The sequence below is a fragment of the Bos grunniens genome, chromosome 12, assembly GCF_055505025.1.
Source record: "Bos grunniens cultivar Pamir isolate PY7600 chromosome 12, Bosgru_T2T1.0, whole genome shotgun sequence".
NCBI lineage: Eukaryota > Metazoa > Chordata > Mammalia > Artiodactyla > Bovidae > Bos > Bos grunniens.
The window spans coordinates 51,338,955-51,361,814 of NC_141176.1; the positions used below are offsets into that span (position 1 = coordinate 51,338,955).

Consider the following 22,860-nt stretch of genomic DNA (forward strand, 5'->3'; position numbering starts at 1 on the left):
TTTCCTACTCTCCCTTTTCAGCTACTGACTCATTTCTCTGTTTGCCTTTATTAGGAAAACTCCTTGAAAGAGCTGTCCAGACACACACTTCCTTATTTCCTTTCCTCTATGCCATTCTTGTCACACATGCATCTCAATCACTCCACTGAAGTTTCTCCTTCATGGTCACTACAGTCTCCATATTCTCGAATCTGGGATCAGCTCTAACTCTTATTTGCTCTGTCAGAAACTCCTTTTGTAGCCATTTTTTTTTTTTTCCTTCTTGCGATATTATTCAGTTGCCTTCTAGGACAAGATCTTCCAGATCCTTTCTCCTGTGGTCACTCGTTCTCAGGCTCTTGTGCTGGTTCTTTCTGCTCTTCCCAGTCTCTAGTTAATGGAATTCCTTAGGGTGTCATCTTTCACCATTTCCTTCCTAACTATTCTGTCTCCCCAAGAAATCTCATCAACTGCCATGGCTCTACATAGTGACCATAAGCTTCTAACTTCCAGATTTCAGTTTCCAGATATGATTTCCGTCTAGAGCTCAGATTCATATTTTCAACTTGCTATACACACCTCTATTTGGAGGTCTAATAGGAACTTCAATTCTAATTTGCCCAAAGATAACTCCTAATATTCCTTCTCTACCTTGCTGCTGCTCTAGTCTTCCCAAACTCAGTATTTAGCATATTATTTTTCTGTTGCTCAGGTCAAAAATGTTGGAGGCATCTTGACCCCCTTTCATCTCATGATACATTTTCAAGACCTGTTGACCTCACTTTCAAATTATTTTCTGACCTCAATGTGTTTGTTATGTTGTTGTGCGATGCTACCTGAAATCACTGAGGTATTCTGTATATTCATAAAGTTTTAATTTTTCCTTTTAGTAGAGGTCTTTGTGCCTTCTGAAATTTATTTTTGTACACACTTAGGTTGGATTCTAATTTTTTCTCCCTGTGTCCCCTTTCGTATTTATGTTGCTGTCAATCTGCTCCCAGGGAGCTAGTCCGTGACCAGTTTTACGATGACATTTTACTTTTTTCCACAATGACAGTGTGGACATTGGGAACTCAGTCACATAGCCAGCAATCAGCTTGTCTCAGATTCTGTTTGTGGGACTGTGTCAATGTTACCCTGCCTCCTGGGGTTCAGAGCTTCCAATAAAGTAATTGTGCAGGTTGACAAATGGTCAGGCTGTTTATATGGAACACGAGAGTCCTCTTTGAGCCCTGGTTTTAAGTAGTAATCACGAGCCTTGTCCCTTGTCTTACATGGAGGTCTTTTAGTGTCAGTATTCCCCAGAAACTCCCCCTTTATTGTCCAGGAGTACATGAAACCTAGATTTGAGGTCTACTCTTTTGGTTCATATTTGCTCCACTGATATGTTAAACTTTTTCTAAACCCAATTTTCTTTCAATTTTTTTTTTTTTTTTTGGCATATCAGAGCTACCTGATAGGAAGTCAGGGGTTGACCTCTGCTTTAATTCAAACAAGGGGTTCCAATGATGTTATTTCTAGTCTCCAAGATAGACTGTTAGAAAGGTATTTAAAACAGGAAATAACTTTACATATCCTTCATATCATACCACATAGACAGCTACTGATAAATCAAGAGAGCTTAGGAGCACTTGATTGACTGGTGAGAGGGAAGAAGAGGACATTTTTTTTCTACAATTACCTGTCTTCACCTGTGTCTTTGAAAATATCAGTGGTATAAAAATGACTTCAGGATGAATGACACTGGATGGAGTCTTGGCACATTATTGCAATGGAATAATAGGGCTTTTTAGCTCCTAGAAAAATTTAAATCTAAAATATCAATTAAAATGTGTAGAATAGTAATTCTGTATCAGAAATTGTGTGTGCTAGATGTTTTCACACATTACATATTTTTATTAACATTTTATAAATGGAATTTCAAAAGATTACATTACCTACCCAGTTGGAGTAGTCTAGATTTAAACTCCAAATTCCATTTATGTTACTATCCTTTCATAGATGAGGGTGAGAAGCAATGGGTTCCACAAGAAAAGGAGACTAATTAGATGAATTCTAGTTTCTTTTCAATTTGATTTAGTTCTCACTTATGTGTCTCAGGCTGCTATCATTTTAACATTCTTCATTCATTTATTCATTCTCTCAATATATTGTGTATTCACATTGTGCTAGACATGGCTCTACAAAGTCAAATAAGACCTATTCATTTACTCTAACCTACTAGAGATAATTATTCTTCCCTTTTAACATCCCTAATAACTGTGACATATCTTAGATCTGGCAACCAAATGTATACACATTTTCACCGTTAAATCATTTACAAAATACATGTATCCACCATTTTATATAAATGGGCAATGACTTAGTGAACAAATCAACTTTTTCAGGTGTATATTTTTCAATGGAAATGTTTCTCAAGAAAACAACATTTTATATGACATTAAAAGTCCATGTTAAAAGTATTTTTATGATCTTGTCAGCGTACATTTCTTCATGTGTAAATAAGGCATTATAATAAGTATTCAAAGTTCTCCACAGCGATATATGTAGCACATACACTAAATAGGGAAATAAATACATAGCATGAGCCTTGTGCATACAGCTTCATGAATTCTTCCCCCTACTAATTGTAAGAAACTTTAAGGCACTGAATATGTCATATTTGTGACTTTTCTCATTGATAACTTAGCATCTAGTAGATTCTTACAACATATGTGTAAAATGCATTGTTTATTGAATTGATAATCAAGTTGCTGATTGGATGGATAGACTGTAAGGAGGAATGGGTGAATGAACTGATGACTTTATTTACATGCTACTTGTAAGATATCTAACACCTCACCATGTGTCTTTATAAAACCTGATCACTCACTGGGGGCATGTAGTAATACTTTGGATTTGTCTTATTTTACCTCCTGGTCATGGAAACATGGGGCTACAAATAAATGCCAACTTCTTTTGTATCTGCTACCAGGCAATTTATTACAGATTTGAAAGGGTCATCCAAACTACATTTTAAATTTTTTTTGGATTTATCTATTTAACCTATTGCTTAGATACCTAGATTGCCAACAATCACTTGATATTATTCCCCTGTACATGGATTTTTATTACAGTGGTACTTGCTATAACATGCACTGAATCATTCTGCTATAGATTATGTTGTTCTTGTTGGATGAGCATAAGTAATAAAAAGATGACGTGTAACTTCCTAGCTTACAATGAATTTTTTCATTATACTTGTATATATTTTTAAAAGTCATAATAACCCCTAAAGAAGCTGTTTTATTTTTAATGTACACTTGGGAAAATAAATGCAGAGAGGTGAAATGACTTGTTCACTGTTATTTAGTCCATCAGTCATTCCAGATGTTCTCTTGGGTAGGAAGGATTCATTAACAAAGACAGATATTGCCTTTGAAGAACCTAAGATACTGGGGTGGGAGTGGGAACAAATAAAGAGGTAATTATGCTACAGTGAATGGAACTATACTTAATGCATGCAGAAGGCTGCTGTGAAACACACAGGATGTGTTTCTCTAAGTTGTCCAGAAGTCAGTGGAACTTGAATCCAATTTATGGTTCCAAGTCCAAGACTTTTTCTGCCAGACTCAGGCTTATCTTTCCTTTATCTCTGATTTTCTCTTAGACCTAGTGGAAGCTGGTTAACCAAAGTTGATGTGATGTGTGAGAAGTTAAACTTCAAATGAAGAAAAGAGCTGGATCTTTACTGTGTTGCTTTTGGTATCAGAGACTTCTAAAGAAGGTAGCAGCATGAAACGGGGGTGGGGGGAGAGGCAAGATGGACAAGAGAGCAGGACTCTCCTAGCAGCAACATTAGTAGACAATGGACTTCAAAAGCTAGAATTCTCCATCTCAATTCTTGTATGTTATGTAGCTCTTGACAAACTGTTGAAGAAATAATTTGGAAAAGGAAAGAGACTATCACATAACTCATATTATGTAATAGCAATCCACAGACTCCCAAGTAAAACCTATTCCATCTTTCATCACAGAGACAAAACATACACATAAGATTTTCTGACTAAGAAAGGGTGAGATGAATCCATAATAGTTTCTTAAATAATTTCTTACTAAAAAGTAAGTAATTCTGAAGATTCTTTATACTTCTTAATTCATAGCAACTCCTAGAGAGACCTTTGCTTTCCAGGATCTGTTGACTGGGAATAGAACATTCACTGTAATGAAACTGCCAACAACAGAAAGTGGATGCACTCTGGAGTTCTTTGGAAATGAGATTTGAAAATAGAATTTTAACTGGAGACTAATATTAGAATATTCCTGTGTAATATCTGACCTCTGCGTCGTGAAGCACCGGAGGTTCCTTTCCATGCATATTTCCATTTCTAATATCCTGAAGTCATTTCCTATGTGTCAGCTTTATAATTGTCCCACTGTTTAACTGCTTTGTCCAGGCATTCTCTCAAATGTGGGTTCTTTCATCATCAACTTAGGAGCACAGAATTAAAGTTTGTTTCAGAGTAATTAAAATTCCAGTGATCAATTTTCTGGTTTCCTGGCTGTCAACTTTCTTCTTCTCTGGCTTCCTTTCTTCCTCATCTTTTTTTTTTTTTTTTTTTTGAGGCACTAAAAGTTTCTCGATACATAAATATTCCCAGAGCCACTCTTTTTTACCTTGTACATAATTCTCCATTTGTGGCAGCTGTGTTGATTATCATCTCTTCTATTATCTTCCTTTAAATCATGCTGAAATTTTTGTCACATCTTAAGAATATAGTTTTTCAGCAAAATCACCAAATATACTATTTCCAACTTTCATCAACTATTTTTATTTTACTTGGGAGTCTGTGGATTGCTATTACATAATATGAGTTATGTGATAGTCTCTTTCCTTTTCCAAATTATTTCTTCAACAGTTTGTCAAGAGCTACATAACATACAATAATACTTGGTTTTCAAGGACTTGGCTTAAAGTAAAAAAAAATTTTTAGTACAAAATTTATTTTTAAGGTAGCATTTTTAATATATATTTTTAAATTTTTATTTTTTCTTTTTGGCTGCACTGTGTGGTTTGTGAAATCTTATTTCCCTAACCAGGGATCGATCCAAGGCCCTTGGAAGTCAGAGCACAGGACCCTAACCCCTGGACTACCAGGGAATTACCTATAATATGTGTTGTTTTGAAATAATTTGGGACTTCCTGACAGAACAATTGTTAAAACTTTGTGCTCCCATTACAGAGGACACAAGTTCGATCCCTGGTTGGGGAACTAACATCTCATGTGCTGTTTGGTACAGCCAAAAAATAAATAAATAGATAAAACAACTTTATTGGGGTTTAAGTTACATACTGCAAAACACACATTTTATGAGTAAAGGCAATTTTTGGTAAATATATAAAGTCCTGCAGCGATCATGATGGTCAAATTTTAGAACACATTCATCACTGCTGAGAATAGTTCTGTATCATTTGCTGTTGAACTTCACACCCCATCCACAAACTCTGGAACCTCTGGTCTACTTTTTGTTTTCCTCTGGTTTTACCTTTTCTTTAGTGTCATATAATTGGAATCATACAGTTTTGACACTTTGTACCATAGTTTCCAAGGTTTTGTTTTTCTAGTGTCTTTATTCTTTGTACAAATGAATTAACTATGGAGAAAAATAATATAAATACTAGAGGAAATTTTGGTGATGGTAGATATCATTTTTACATATGTACAAACTTTTATGCATTGACCTGTATATGCAAATATATGCATATATATGTAGACTGGGAAATGGGCAATATTAACACACAGGTGTATTTGGAACAATCTTTTGCATGCATTTTAGCAAAAGTTGGTGGCACAAAGCACTGTTCTAGTCTTATAGAGAATAAAAATAGAAAAGAATAACAAAACACAATTTTTTCTGCTCTTACACAAATTTTGGTAGAAACATAATTATAAGGCAAAATATAGTAGGCATAACAAGATAGTACAAAGAAAGTATATTGGGTACTTGAAAGAAGTAAAAAGAATTTGAGATATCAGCAAAGTTCAATGATGGCTTTTGAATAGAAGGGCCTTAGTGGATGGAGAGAAATTTTAAAATATATATTTATTTATTTATTTAATTTATTATTTATTTTTGGCTGCATCAGGTCTTCACTGGGTGGATTGAAATTTGATGGGTGAAGATGGAAAAGACTGACAGGCCAGGCAGAGAAAACTACATGAGACAAAGCTAGGGAGGTTTTCAAAAAGTTGAGAACACTGTGTAGTCTGCTTGGGCTTGATAAATATTTGTAGAAGTGAATGAAATCTTAATGTCCTGTTTATAAAGCAAGTGTTAATAAAGTGAAGCTGAAATGGGTTTGTAGTTGATAATCCATGTTGGGGGTGCATGTGTTGAAATAAAATTATAGGAAACCTCACTTCACTTTCTGTACATCAGCTTCTTGTCTGTGTCTGAAAAGTCTCTCTACTTCCTGCTCACTGCTTCTTATCCTTCAGGGTTGAGTTTCACTAGTCTCTTCTTAGTAAGCCTTTCTTGACTTTCCTCCCCAACCAGAGTTGGGGAGGAAACCAGCCTTTTTTTTTTTTTTTCTTTCACTGTGCCAGCTCTTTAATTATAGTGCTTGTATTGAAAGCATTGATTTCTGTGCTGGTCTCACCACTAAACTGTGGAAACTCAAGGGCAGAAATTTTCTTTTACTTGTCTTTGCTTTACCAGTTCTTGGATTTTAAGGCAAGCTTCAACTGAACGCCCAATAGGAGCTCAATAGGAGTCTAGTTCAAGGATGGTGGTGGCGGTGGTGTTTAGTCATTCAGTCATGTCTGACTCTCTGAACCTCCATGGACTATAGCCCTCCAGGTTCCTCTTTCCATGGGATTTTCCTGGAAGGAATCCTGGAGTGGGTTGCCATTTCCTCCTCCAAAGGATCTTCCTGACCCAGGGATTGAACCCTCATTGCCCGTGTCTCCTGCATTGCAGGTAAATTCTTTACCAGTGAGCTACCGGGGAAGCCCTAGTTCAAGGATAAAATATATTAACTTGAGTATTGGGTTGATGGTTTTCTCTCTTGCCTTTATGTTAATCCTTCTTTTGTTCAGAGTAGCATGTCTTACAATTCTTCATTTGTATTCAAGAACTGAAGTGTTGTATACATTTTGTGCTTGTGCTTTCACAGGTACCCTTGGCCCACGATGGCCTTAGTCTCTGGTTCCACATCTTTCTAAGAAGTTCAAGTTCAATGGCCTCCTTTTCAGAGTACTTTTCTAAAACCTCATCAGGGTGGTGTTCTTCCAACTTTGAATTTCCATGATGATTTTCAACACCACTTTCATGGGTGCTTTCTATTTTCCAGACCATATCTAGGGGTAGAATCTACATTTCATATACTTTGTATTCCCCCAAAGCCAAGAGATTCTCTCAGAATAAACATACATTCAAAATGCCTTCAGTGTGTTTCTTTTAACTGGCCATTGATTATTTGTCGGTCTTTGTTGATCATAAGCTATTCAATAAATATTTACAAATGGTTCATGCATCACATGCTTTGGGGGAAAAACTGCAGAGTGACACAATGTGGATGAAAATGTAATTTGGAAGCAGAAAAAAAAAAATCAGAATCAGAAATATATCCTCTAGCAAACTATAGAAGTTCACAAAATCATTTGAAACCTTGCTTTGTTGATGAAAAGTTCCACAAAAATCTAGCAAGCCTGTTAGCAATTTGAAAAAATGAAACCCTGAAAGAAATAAACATTTTCTCAGCATAGACAGAGTTTTAAAAGAACTTTGTAGCTTCCTTTACTGTTATGAACATGTATTTTCAGTAATTACATAGTGACTAATTTTTATTAGGGCTAATCATTTACTTTTAGGTGCATTTGGTTTAGCAGATCAAGTATTGACTAGGAAGCTAAGTATGAATTATGACAATAAGAAAAAAAAAAGAAATCTACTTGAAGGTCTTCCCTTTTATCTAAACACTGGCATCCATTCTTCCTTCCTTTCAAAAGCATTCACTTCAGTCAGAATTTTCTGCCTTCTTGCCCTTGATTGCCTTGGAGACTTCAGTAAACACATCAAATCTTACTCTCATAAACCCTGTTTCTCCTTCCTGCAAAACTGAACTTGCATTTGATAACCTTAGCACAGCACATCCTAATGGGTCCTGCTTTCCAAGCAAACTGCTGTCATGATAATTTTCATCAAGATTTTTGAAAGGAAATATAAATATCTCCCTTTAAAGTGATTAAATGTTAATCGAATGTTTTGAGGAATAATGTCATAGAATTTGCTCTTGTGTCTCAACCAGGGTACCTATGAAGCATGGAGTGACTTACCCTGCAGGTTAAGGAAACTTACTCAAAACTACTCCCAGGGTGAATCAGCAATGCTCTAGAAAAAGTGATCAGTGAGGGCCAGTCCACTTTGGTACACAATCTTATTAAGTTGTTGAAGGAAGGGTGAAACCTTGGCTGGCAGAAGCCTTCCCCTACTGATTTATTTCTCACAGTTTTCTTGAGGAGATACTGCAAAGGCACTCTCAAAAAACTTTAATATTTCCCCAGGCACAATGAGATGGTTGAATACTAATTCCTCATTCTCATGTCTTCTGTTTTTTGTCCTTTTAGCCAATGCACACTTCCCTGCTTTCCCCACTGAGGCCTCTTCCTTCTTTCTCACATCCCTCTCAAAACTGGAAGCAATTTTCTACATCAAACATCTCCTGTTTTCCTTTGGTTTGGAATGCCTGTGCTTGCCCTACTCTCTGTGCTCACTTTTAAAGGGCAGAGAATATAGGGACATTTTTCTCTGAGCTCTTCAATGTTAACAAAATAGAGATGCTGGTACCATGTCAATAGTTTTATCTACTATACATTTGAAAAACTTTGCCCTGCCATAGGAGCACACTAGAGGTACCGAGAAAATTTCAGAAGGAACTCAGCTTGGGCTGTGGCTGTGCTTCCATGCAAGTGCCAAGACAAAGTTCAATGAATGTTTGTTGAATGAATGCATAAATAAATAATGAGAAAATGAGAGCCAACTCTACTGACTCCACAGGATGGCCTTTCATACTTTATAACAGATTCTAGAATTGTAAATCTACTATCATTTGGGAGGCTGTATCCTGATTATGTTAATGTAGTCTTAGCAACAGTGGTTTGGAGATGAAACTTGTTCTAAATATGTGGTCAACTGGGAATATGATTCTCAGTAAGAAGTTATTCTGTAAGTTTGTTTATTTTTATTTATTTGGCTGTATCCAGTCTTAGTGGCAGCACTCGGGATCTAGTTCCCTAACGGGGAATTAAACCCGGGCCCCCTGCATTGGGAGCGTGAAGTCTCAGCCCCTGGACCACCAGGGGAATCCCTGTTCTGTGATTTTGGATCTTTCTACAATCAACTTTAAAAACATTCCTACTTTAAGTTTTATTATTACAAGCTTCCTTTATTTTTCTTGTAAGTGAGTTAGAAATATACTGTAAATAATAAAGGCACAGACAGAATAAACACTGCCTTTGACATAGTGAAATGATTATTACAGCCAAGTAATTATCATATCACCTCCTCACCTAGTTACCTTTTTTTTTTTTTTTAAATGATGAGAGCACTTGAAATCTACTCTCAGCAAATTCCAGTATTCAGTGAGGTATTATTGACTACAGTCATCATGCTGGGCTTTAGATCTCTAGGCTTAGTCATCCTATAGAACTGCAATTTTGATCAACATCTCCCCATTTCCCCCATCTCCCCTCTATCCCTGGTAAACAGGGTTCTATTCTTTGCTTCTAGGAATTTGACTTTTTTTTCCACTTTATTTTTGGCCACACCAAGTGGCATGTGCAATCTTACTCCCCTGACCAGGTATTGGACTCTTGTTCCTGCACTGGAAGTACAGGAGTCTTAACCATTGGACTGCCAGGGAAGCCTCTGAATTCAACTTTTAAAGATTCTACTACATAATTGAGACCATGTGGTTGTTTTATTCCTACATTTGGCTTATTTTACCTAGCATACTTGCATTCATCTCACATGCTAGTAAAGTGATGCTTAAGATTCTCCAAGTCAGGCTTCAGCAATATGGGAACCGTGAACTTCCAGATGTTCAAGCTGGTTTTAGAAAAGGCAGAGGAACCAGAGCCCAAATTGCCAACATCTGCTGGATCATTGGAAAAGCAAAAGAGTTCCAGAAAAACATCTATTTCTGCTTTATTGACTATGCCAAAGCCTTTGACTGTGTGGATCACAATAAACTGTGGAAAATTCTGAAAGAGATGGGAATACCAGACCACCTGACTTACCTCTTGAGAAACCTGTATGCAGGTTAGGAAGCTTAGAACTGGACATGGAACAACAGTCTGGTTCCAAATAGGAAAAGGAGTACATCAAGGCTGTATACTGTCACCCTGCTTATTTAACTTATATGCAGAGTACATCATGAGAAATGCTGGGCTGGAGGAAGCACAAGCTGGAATCAAGATTGCCAAGAGAAATATCAATCACCTCAGATATGCAGATGACACCACCCTTATAGCAGAAAGTGAAGAGGAACTAAAAAGCCTCTTGATGAAAGTGAAAGAGGAGAGTGAAAAAGTTGGCTTAAAGCTCAACATTCAGAAAACTAAGATCATGGCATCTGGTTCCATCACTTCATGGCAAATAGATGGGGAAACAGTGGAAACAGTGGCTGACTTTATTTTTCTGGGCTCCAAAATCACTGCAGATGGTATTGCAGCCATTAAACTAAAAGACGCTTACTCCTTGTAAAGAAAGTTATGACCAACCTAGACAGCATATTCAAAAGCAGAGACATTACTTTGCCAACAAAGGTCCATCTAGTCAAGGCTATGGTTTTTCCAGTGGTTGTGTATGGACGTGAGAGTTGGACTATAAAGAAAGCTGAGTGCCAAAGAATTGATGCTTTTGAACTGTGGTGCTGGAGAAGACTCTTGAGAGTCCCTTGGACTGCAAGGAGATCCAACCAGTCCATCCTAAAGGAGATCAGTCCTGGGTGTTCATTGGAAGGACTGATGTTGAAGCTGAAACTCCAATATTTTGGCCACCTGATGCGAAGAGCTGACTCATTTGAAAAGACCCTGATGCTGGGAAAGATTGAGGGCAGAAGGAGAAGTGGACGACAGAGGATAAGATGGTTGGATGGCATCACTGACTCAATGGATATGGGTTTGGGTAGACTCCAGGAGTTGGTGATGGACAGGGAGGCCTGGCGTGCTGCAGTTCATGGGGTCGCAAAGAGTCGGACACAATTGAACGACTAAACCAAACTGAACTGAACCTAGCATACTATACTAATTATATATATATACATCATTATATATATGTCTGTGGCTTCCCAGGTCATGCTAATGGTAAAGATACACCTGCTAATGTAGTAGACATAAGAGACACAAGATCGATCTCTGGGTCAGGAAGATCCCCTGAAGGAGGAAATAGGAACACACTCCAGTATTCTTGCCTTGAAGAATCCCATAGACAGAGGAGCAGGCTACAGTCCAAGGGGTTGCAAAAAGTTAGACATGACCGAGTGTCTGAGCACACACACACATACAGATACACACACAAACACATATAGTAGCAAATCATCATGTTGTACAACTTAAATATATATCATTTTCATTTTAAAAGATGTTTATATCTTGATTCCAGTTATGTGAGCAATTAGGAAAAGCAAAACTGTAATGATAGAAAGTGGACCACTGTTTGCGAGGGCCAGGAAGTAGATAAAGGGATTAACTACAAAGAATTATGAGTGAACTTTTGAGGGTGATGTTAACGTTTAGCATTATGAGTGTGGTGGTGGGGACACTATCATATTTATATCTTTCAAGGCTGTACAAAATTAGTGACTTTTGTTATATGTTAATTCTACACCAGTAAGGCTGATTTAAAAAGTGAAAAACAAAACACACAAATAAATATATCTTTGTGGTTTGGGGAAAAATAAGGAAAAAAAATACTGCCAATTGAGGCTGGCACCAGAGGAGAATATCATTACAGGAATCTCCTGGCAGAGCTGGACCCTGAGGCTGTAACCACCCGCTTGGGATTCTTTGCTATCTCCATTATGGCCATCAGAGGTGTCCTTTAACTTTCTGGTCCACATTTAGAGAAAGGATTTTGCTCTTGTTTTGTGATAACTTAACTGAAATGTGCTCGCTTCGGCAGCACATATACTAAAATTGGAACGATACAGAGAAGATTAGCATGGCCACTGCGCAAGGATGACATGCAAATTCGTGAAGCATTCCGTATTTTTTCGGGAGTTGGTGATGGACAGGGAGGCCTGGCGTGCTGCGATTCATGGGGCTGCAAAGAGTCAGACATGACTGAGTGACTGAACTGAACTGAACTGAGATGTGGTAGAATATTTTTTATATCACTTGCCAAAAATCAAGAATTAAAAGGGAAGCAATCATACAGGAACACTGTTGTTGTTGTTTTCCGGTCACTAAGTCACGTCTAACTCTTCGTGACCCCATGGACTATATAGCGCACCAGGCCCCTCTGTCCTTCACTATCTCCCGAGTTTGCTCAAATTCATGTCCATTGAGTTGATGATGCTATCTAACCATCATAGAAGAACACTATGAATCTTCTAAACAATTCCAATGAAAGTTTAGAAAAGCAGACAGGGTTTGCTGTAGGCTATAGGTTAGGCTGCAGTTTGCTACCCTCTTCTCTAAATGGTAAGATCTTGTCCATTCCCATGGGCAAAATAAGCTCTTGACAAGTTCTCTCTTTACAAGTTCACTAGCTCTGTCTCACAAGAGCTTTCTTTGGCTACCTGCATCCCTCAGCTTTCAGATGAATAAGGAAGGTTAAGGATGATTATCTATTGAGGGTTTTCCTCCCCTAAGATCTTGCCTCTTTCCTGGTTCAATGGCATCAAACATTATCTGCCCCTCCAGGGACCACTCACCCTCTATAGTCTAAAGTGGGCCCTTCCTTTATAAATCTTTAAACAAAAATCATAATCTTGTCAGAAAATGATGCAAGAATTGTAGCAGCTTTGTAAAATGTGGACTCATTTAGTTAGGAAACAGAGACTCATTTCCTCATGAATTTTTTAGAAACATAATGCAATTACTCTTATTATTAATGGATCTGTTGTTTATTCAAGGCAGAGAGTGCACATATAGAAACAAATTTGCTTTGGGTTTCTCAGTGAACCCTGAATAATGCAGAAATATTTGACTGCTGAAGTCAGAGGGCTGAAAGCTGCTGGGTTGAGGTTGGGAGAAAAGGGGTATTACATCATCTCCATACATATTCTACCTATATTCCTACATCAGCTAGTATTGGTACTTACATACAGAAAAGTTATCCCTAAAAAAATTCAAGCCTTTAGCAGAAGAAATCAAGGATCCCAATTTTCTCCTGCCATCACTCAAAGCTATCACTCAAGTCAAAAGCTTGGGTCTGTTTGGATTGAGAGCCTTGGACTCCTTTCTTTTCTTCTTGAAGTTAAGATTGACATGGGTATGGTGATACTCAAGACAAATACCAGGGTGGTTCTTATAGCCAGTAAATGTACCACAATCTTATTCCAGACAAGCAGTCACTGACTTAGCTCATTTGAAGACTGTACGATCCATCTCATTTCTTACAACTGCAAAGCAGGAGCTTCCCTGATGGTCCAGTGGTTAAGACTCCATGCTTCTAATGCAGAGAGAGGGCTTGGGTTCAATCCATGATCAGTCAACAAAGATCCACATACCATTGGCCCAGCCAGAAAACAACAACAACAAAACTGCAAAGCGGATGTGATATCATGGATTTGAGCATCCCATCATCTCCTGGCTCTGTACATCTGATGCTCCCATTTCCCTCTGACATGTCTCCATCATTGTGATTTTTTGGCATGTCCTTTGTCTCTGGAACTTCAAGATGCTCCAATCTCATCTCCTGTATTTACTGCCCCAGTCCGTGGGTCAGTTATTTCCTTTGCATTCCAAGGTGGACTGGTTCCTTTTTACTGGAGAATATGGATGTATTTCACAACGTCTGGATGCAAGGTGTGACAAATCGTATTTTTCATTTAGGATTAAAAATAGGTAGGTTCCCTCTTAAGATCTTATGGTGAGCACTGCCATTATCCAGGGAGGAGGTTGGTGGTGTGAGGAAGCTATGTATTCACAAGTTTTAAAGAGTTTCCTGGAAGCCACCATCCATGTTGAGAAAAGGCCTTTGCCATTGGAAAATTTCTCATAGCTATTTATGAATGAAGACCGAGGAAGAACAGTAACCCTGGCATGCCTGTGATCTACTTGTAGGCCTTACCCTGAGATTAACAGAGTCCCAGGTGTGACGGTAGATCATGTGAGCTGCTTCATGAGATAATTTAGATTTGGAGTCTTTAAGCTGAAGTACTAAGAGCAGCCTCTTAGGGTTTTGTGTGTTAGTATCTATTGTGTGCTTTTTCTACTCTAGAGGGTGTAGATTGGAGCTAATGATTTGAGTTAGTCTCCCAATTTGTTTGTCAGTATGGTGATTCTTTCCACCTGCAATATAGGAGACTCCTTGCAATGCAGGAAACATGGTTTGATGGTTTGATCCCTGGATCAGGAAGATCCCACATCAGGAAGATCCTCTGGAGAAGGAAATGGCAATCCACTCCACTATTCTTGCCTGGGAAATCCCATGGACCTAGGAGCCTGGTGGGTTACAGTCTCTGTGGACTGTACGCAAGAGTTGGACACAACTTAGCAACTACACCAGCAGCACCACCACCATCATGATTCTTTATAGGAACAAGAAGAATAACAGTGTAATAATATTATGAAAAAGAACTTGATGATTATCACATGTGAGAATAATGGGACAAGGGAGAGTGAAAACCAGAAGAGTGTTCTGATTCAAAGTTGTTGGTGATACTTTAATAAAAATGGGGACATGAGGTATCAATGCAGAAGTCTACAAGAAGGTTGGAAATGTGTGTCTGGAATCAGAAAAGATCTGGGTGAATGGATTCAGGATCCATTTTTCCAGACATAATGAATTATTTTTTTCCTTGGGTCTGACATGTACTTTGAAAATTGTAGTATATATGCTGGAAATAGTAGTATGTGGATGATTTTTAATTCAAAGGGGATAAATGAGTTAAATATGAAGATACTTCAAAGAATAAAGCTCAATTTCCTCTCTCATGTCCTTTTAGAATATATGAGTGTTAAATTCAAGATCTAAATAGCAACGACAAAAAAAAAACTCGTCCAATGTACTGCTAGATTACAAAGTTATAAGCATGTGCTCTATGCTAATGTGAGAATTGCTGTGATTATAGGAGCTGTTGGTAAATTGCATGTTTCAAAAAGTAGAAATTACTTTCCCTTGAGAAATGTGAAAGTTATTTTGGGGTTATATTTGTGTTTTGTTTGTAAGTTACTTTTCTTGAGATATGTAGTTCTTAATTTGGGGTTGTATTTTTATTTCCTTAACAGAGAGTTGGCACTTTGTAACTATCAGCACTTCTGGTTAAGTTGAACAAACTAACTGTTGTAGATATATCTATGCTGATTGTTCATGTTAGTTAAACTCACTGTGAAATGGGAGGAACCAGGTAAATTCTTCTCTGTGTCATACGTCTAACATGTTGGAGGCCAGTTTTAATATGAATCTACAAAGGGAAATAATTGAAAAAGCCAAGTTAGAAATTTTATTCCTTTTAAGGGAGATTTAAAACCAAGTCATATATTCATTGGAAGGAATCTTCAAGATGACTTTTATTTTTCTGTAAGGTTTCCCTGAGTGTGATTAAGGATGGGGTGTAGGTAGAGCTTATTGAGCCTACAAGACCCACAGTGTGGGATAATCGAGTGGCTTTTTCCTTTGGTGTCCATCAGCAACATTTTTGTCATGCCCTTTTCTGAACATTGGTGATGACACAGAGATGTGACAAATATGCACGTGTGGTAGATATACCCCAATTATCCTTGTAATTCTGATCCCTTTTATCGAGGACTCAGAATTCTTCTATACCAGGGATCCAAACAGTTGTTATTAAAAATACATGGTACAACCCATCAGCTATCTTTGTGAAAGAAGAAACAAAACCTCATAAGAATACTAATAGATTTGGAAACCTCAGCTGGATCCATCAAAAACAGAAATGTTCAAGAACCAGGTGGTTTCCCAGTGCAAACATTTGCTGATTGCAACTTTGGTTCAATTACTGTAATTTATCTTTCTACTGAGTCCTCCTCTTTCAATATCAGCACATTAGAATTGCAAGTTCATTGGGTTTTGGCCAAAATCTTCTTAATCAACTCTGTATCACTGCCATTTTAGGCAGGGTCCTGTCCAAATCAGCTTTTGTTATGCTGTTTCTAATGCAGGTGTGCCAGTGGCCTGAAATAAGGCCACATCTTAAGCCCCAGGACAAAACCAGCCAGAATCTCTTAGGACATTAATTACACTTTTCAGATCAATGAAATTTTATACTCCCCCAAAGTAGAGAGGACGAAAATGGCAATTTGGCAGTGTTCCCCATGGTGTGGACTCAATACCCTTTCCCTCTAATCCCAAATCAATGATGTGCTCTGGCTCTGACTGGGACAGGCCTGAGGCACTGTGCCAAAGGAATCCAGAAGGTTCTGTCTTTGCAAATGTGAATCAGTGTTAATCTGAGGTCTGATGACCTCAATTTTAATCTTGGTCTTGCTATTACTCAGTTTTTATAAAGCCTCACTTTTCTTATCTATAAAAGAATGTAATAAAGTATTGAAAACATGTTTCTACTTTCTGATTTCTGTCTACCTTATTTCTCCTGCTCTCTCTTTAAATAGACCTTAAGCTCTGAATTTCACAGAACTGACCAGGCTTTAAAAACTGAGGTAGGATATAAGCCTCTCCATGCCCTTCCTTCATATTCATTGCAACAAAACTGACATTGCTTTCATTTTTCTCTACTTTAAGCACTGCAGAAAGCTATGGATACCCGATACAAAGAAAAGGCAAGCATGAGAACAGTAAATTTAAGATCTGAGAAAAGGGTATGAACAAAATATTCATAGAAGACTAAATATTTATGAGCAGACATGGGAATATGTTGATGCTCAGTGGTAATCAAGGGAATACCAATTTGTAATATCACATTTCAAGCATCAAAGTAATTTTAAAAAATAATGCCATACTTTATGCTGATGAGAAGGGTGAGATTTATATTGCTCATCAGAGTGTACATACATACAGTCTCAGTGGCTCAGTCATTTCCAACTCTTTGCTACCCTGTGGACCGAGCCTGCTGGGGTCCTCCATCCATGACATTTCCCAGACAAGAGTACTAGAGTGGGTTGCTATTTTCTTCTCCAGTGCATCTTCATGACCCAGGGATAAAACCCACATCTCCTTTGTTTCCTGCATTGGCAGGTGGATTCTTCCCACCGAGGAAGCCTAGTCAGAGTATAAATTGTGAAAAACTTTATATAGAAAATAATTTAGCAATATGTACCAAGAGCCACTGGGCCCACTGCCCCCACCCAACTCCTTTTAGGATTTATTCTAAAAAATCCATTCAGAAAATTGAATAAATATTTCTGTAATTATGTCTAAAAGCAACACAAATACCTAACAACAGAGAGTTCAATAAAGTATAGTATAATGATGGGATGTCACATGATACGATCATTTAAAATGACTTATTAAAGAGTAGTTAATATTAACAGAACAAAATAATTATGCAGTAGAGTCTACCGGAAGTATGCTGTGATTTTAATTATGTAAGTATATTTTATATACATACTTTAGTATGTGAGATCATTCTGTCATCTTTGAGATTGCATCCAAGTACTGAATTTTGGACTATTTTTTTGACCATGATGGCTACTCCATTTCTTCTGAGGGATTCCTGCCCGCAGTAGTAGATATAATGGTCATCTGGGTTAAATTCACCCATTCCAGTCCATTTGAGTTCCCTGATTCCTAGAATGTCGATGTTCACTCTTGTCATCTCCTGTTTGACCACTTCCAATTTGCCTTGATTCATGGACCTGACATTCCAGGTTCCTATGCAATATTGCTCTTTACAGCATCGGACCTTGCTTCTATCACCAGTCACATCCACAACTGGGTATTGTTTTTGCTTTGGCTCCATCCCTTCATTCGTTCTGAAGTTATTTCTCCACTGATCTCCAGTAGCATATTGGGCACCTACTGACCTGGGGAGTTCTTCTTTCAGTATCCTATCATTTTGCCTTTTCATACTGTACATGGGGTTCTCAAGGCAAGAATACTGAAGTGGTTTGCCATTCCCTTCTCCAGTGGACCACATTCTGTCAGACCTCTCCACCATGATCTGCCCATCTTGGGTGGCCCCACGGGCTTGGCTTAGTTTCATTGAGTTAGACAAGGCTGTGGTCCTAGTCTAGTCAAGGCTATGGTTTTTCCAGTAGTCATGTATGGATGTGAGAGTTGGACTGTGAAGAAAGCTGAGTGCCGAAGAATTGATGCTTTTGAACTGTGGTGTTGGAGAAGACTCTTGAGAGTCCCTTGGACTGCAAGGAGATCCAACCAGTCCATTCTAAAGGAGATCAGCCCTGGGATTTCTTTGAAAGGAATGATGCTAAAGCTGAAACTCCAGTACTTTGGCCACCTGATGTGAAGAGTTGACTCATTGGAAAAGACTCTGATGCTGGGAGGGATCGGGGGCAAGAGGAGAAGGGGATGGCAGAGGATGAGATGGCTGGATGGCATCACTGACTCGATGTACATGAGTCTGAGTGAACTCCGGGAGTTGGTGATGGACAGGGAGGCCTGGTGTGCTGCAATTCATGGGGTTGTCAAGAGTCAGACACGACTGAGCAACTGAATTGAACTGAACTCAGTATGTGAACAAAAGACAATATATCCCTATCAATCACTGTTAAATGATTTTCTCAGAGGGGTGAATGTAGAAATGCTTTCTCATTTCTCCTTTAACTTCATTCCATGTTCTCTAATGTAGAAATGAAAATGTATTTCTTCAGCAAGTATACTGAAATACACTAAAAAACAATATTTAGGATTTTAAAGAACAAATTGATTTTTAAGTTGGTTAAATGCCAAAATATGATGTGCCTAGCAATTTCGGCACACATATTTTGTCAGATATGTTTCTAATCTGAAACCTTACTAGCACAAAATGCAATTTGTTACTTCCAGTCATAACCACTTAAGAGAAGATATTATGGGGAAAGGAGGAAACAAAGTATAAACTAAAAATTGCTATTTCTACTGAGAGAACAAATGAAAAGATCACAAAAAGATACTCTTTGTGCATTATTTCCTCTTTGCTGGATTTGAGTCACTTTGTTGGCAGTGATAATTCTTTAAGTCAGTTAGGATATCCTTTCACTGTCCTTTAAGAAATACTGGTCCAGTGATCTCAAACGATTAAAGCAGCATCTAGTGTACCTGACTCACTTAGAAGGTTTAATATTCTCTCACATAGTTTCTTAGGAACATGAATAAGACTTTGAGCCTATCAACTTTTCCTTATTAAAATTTTTTAAAAATAAAACTTAAGTAAGTAAGTTTTAAATTAGTACTCCTCAATCAAAGCTGCCCCAATACGGTAAAATTTCACAAGGTGTCAAATTCTTACAAGCAAAAGGTTTGTCACTTGTGTTATTAATCACTCCCAGTTGAGCTTGTATTTGAGATGTAAATGTTGTTTTTAAAGACATGCTTCCATTACAAATGAATTGGACATCTTCACCCCACAAGCCTTTCAATCATATGAAATTGCTGATTCTGGCCTCGCAGTGACTCATTTTAACTCCCAACTAAATAAAACAAAGAATGCTGTAGATCTGAACTCTAGCAACCTAATCTTGAAATTATTAAAAATACATGAACCAGATGGCAACCCTCCAGGGTACATCATCTGACACAGATATCAGATTAGAAATAATCTTTCATAAGCAGACTGTTTAACAGCACACTTTCTCTAGACCTCCATTAATGTTGGTGTGTTGCATGCAGTTGTCTAGAGACCAATTACTTAGAGGCCTGACCCAAACTATAGGAAATAAAAAATGTATTAGCCAATCTGTAGCAAACAGAAGTGCTCATTAAATTAATATTAGTACAAAAACCATACAGAATATCATGAAAAATACATTGGCTTATAAAGATATCACTTCACCTCATTGGAGGCTTTTAATAACATACATTTGAACAGTACATTGTATTTTTGATGTATATATTCTACCCTAATAAACTTATTTATTGCCACTCGGGTGTTGCAATAATCCATACAGTAACTAGAGAATGTTTCAAGAAATCTGGACTCTTAGTGAGCAGGGAAAGCTTTGTCTTCCTTGTTTTTCAAGAAGGAAACCAAGGCTACAAACTGAGTCCTCTGCAAAAGTCAGCACAAGTTGTAGCAGATTGGCATGAAAACTTGCTTCATGATATAATTTGTTTTCTGACTTTCCAAATCACCTCAAATGGAACTCAAGTTCCTCTTTGCAAATGAGACGCTTAGTAGCCAGGGAGCCCTGGATTCAATCTGAGGATTATTTCTTCTACTCCATATTTGTTAGTTTGCTTTCTTTGTGGATCTGTTGTTATTCAGTAGGTTTCTTTTGGCTGGAATATAAAGGACTGTGACTGAAGTTACTCATCTTTTATCTGTCGGCCCTACACAAACACGGAGAGAACACCCAGCCTTTCCTTCACTGAGGTCCAAACACTTGGAAAAAAAACCAATTAGAAGAATCAACAACGTCAAGTTCACATACATTTAAAATAAAGCAATACTTGCTCAAGTTTCTCTAATGTTTACAGTTGACTATGAAATGTATTTTTTTTTTGGTTAGATCTTAAAGCTGTTTCTTTAATAGTTTATAAAATTAATGTTTACTGTAAAAATAGAGAAAGAAGGGAGAAGTTCATGTCACACAGTCGCTAACTCTTTGATAAATTTCATTCCATCCTCTTAAGTATTTACATATACTTATTTGCCGAGTTTATTCAACTGATTAAGGAAACATATGCTGATCCTGGGCAATGTGCTATATACACTGTGAGAAGGACTGTGCTATACACTGTGAGAAGGACTGAATAATGTGTGTGTGTTTGTGCATGTTTGTGCGTGTGCATACATGTGTGCATGCACTGCACTCACGTGACATGCAGTTTGGTAGTACAGAAATACAATGCAGAAAGTCTTATTTGGGGAATAATTTTATATACACATAAAACATAGTGTATACGATAATATATATTTTTATCTTGCTTCATAATATACATAATGAACATATTCCACTTCATTAAAATTTTGTGATGGTATCATTTAAAGTTTATATATTTCTTAGTATGAATGTTCTTTATTTAGACATTTCCCTAATGATAAATATGTTCTTTAGTTTTATTTAGAAACTAAAGTAGCAAAATGTTGGTGCTTATATTTTTCTTGTTTCTATGTGCTTTAGGAAAAATTTCTAATTAGGGAATTTGTGTGTCAAAAGCTCAGAAAATTTCAAGATTTAATTCAACTGATTACCTTCCAGAAAGGCTATGGAAATTTCCACTCTCATTGTAGAGTCTATGAGAGAGACAATCATACCATTTCATGCCAACATTCTGTTATTTGAGAAAATTATTACTAACATATTGGTTGAAAATGGCAGCTCTTTGTCTTAGTTTACATTTCCTTGTTAGTAAGTTTGTATATTTCAGATGTGTACACACATGTATAAATATATAAATTTATATTATGCATATGCGTGCATGCTCAGTCATTTCAGTCATGTCTGATTCTTTGTGACCCCGTGGACTGTAGCCCACCAAGATTCTCTGTCCATGGGATTTTTCAGGCAATAATACTGGAGTGGGTTGCCATTTCCTTCTGCAGAGGATCTTCCCAACTCAGGGATTGAACCTGCGTCTCCGGTGTCTCCTACATTGACAGGCAGATTCTTTACCACTGAGCCATCTGGTAAGTTCATATTATGCATATATGAATACATAAAACTTTGTTTTTAAATTTAATAAATTATTAGTTGATGCTTTTTGCTTGAATTTTTTAGAATCCATTTTGTATTTCACTTGTAAGAGTTTAAAATATATTAATTCACTATCATAGTTATGGTTAACTATATTTCCCATTTGGTTTCCCTGCAATATTTTTATGTTGGCTTTTTATGAGCTGTAGAAATTTTAATTTTTTTGTTTTGGTAGATTGATTTTGTGACTTGAAAGCACTGTGCCATCCAGATATCGCTTTTTTATGGTTTTAATATTTTATAGTTCTCTTTTTAATAGATATGGAATTTATCCTGATGTGTTTTATGATGTGAGTAGAACATTGATTTTTTTCTCAATAGTAAATTTGCCTGACATCTTTTATTGAATAGTACATGCCATCTTTTTAATTCAAAACTTTAAAATAATTTTTGAAAAATTTTAATAGCTTTTGCTATACACTAAATAATATTTTCAAGATATATTGATGCCACATATAAAGAAATGAAAATACTGAAACTTGAAAAAGTTAGTCTTTTTGCTCTACTCTCAAGTAGAAAGGCATGCAATGCTGAATTTTCACCCTTTCTTTTTGTCTTTAGAAGTGACATGGTTTATCAATATCACTTGTAAAGGCTTCAAATGCATGTGCATCTAGTTACTCCAGCCAGCTACTTGAAGTATTGGTCAAGTGATGATTTTATGGACTTGAAAGTGTTTTGTATTTTAGTTTTTTCTGTGATTAGATGAATAACAGAAATGGTGCTGCCAGTAAAATATTGCTTTGAAAAAATATTAAGCAGGAAACATCACAGTATATAATATATTCAAATTTGCTAGCTTTGCTTATCAATAGCAACTCTGGACCATTTTTATGCAACTTCTCTATCTTTTCAGAATCTAAAATTTAATGGGGAAGGGGAACACTTGTCTATG

The 22,860-nt window shown here is 37.1% G+C and overlaps 1 long non-coding RNA gene and 1 other non-coding gene across 4 annotated transcripts in view; both read left to right on the forward strand.

Moving 5' to 3' along the window:
* Window positions 1-22,860, forward strand: part of LOC147361760 (uncharacterized) — a 318,701-nt gene that overhangs the window by 149,397 nt on the left and 146,444 nt on the right. For all 3 annotated transcript variants that reach the window (XR_015138231.1, XR_015138229.1, XR_015138230.1), the window contains one exon: window positions 21,777-21,898. This is a non-coding gene — a long non-coding RNA (uncharacterized LOC147361760). The remainder of the gene's footprint in view (window positions 1-21,776; window positions 21,899-22,860) is intronic.
* LOC147361762 (U6 spliceosomal RNA) lies at window positions 12,129-12,235 on the forward strand. The gene has a single exon (XR_015138508.1). It is a non-coding gene; the product is annotated as a U6 spliceosomal RNA (small nuclear RNA).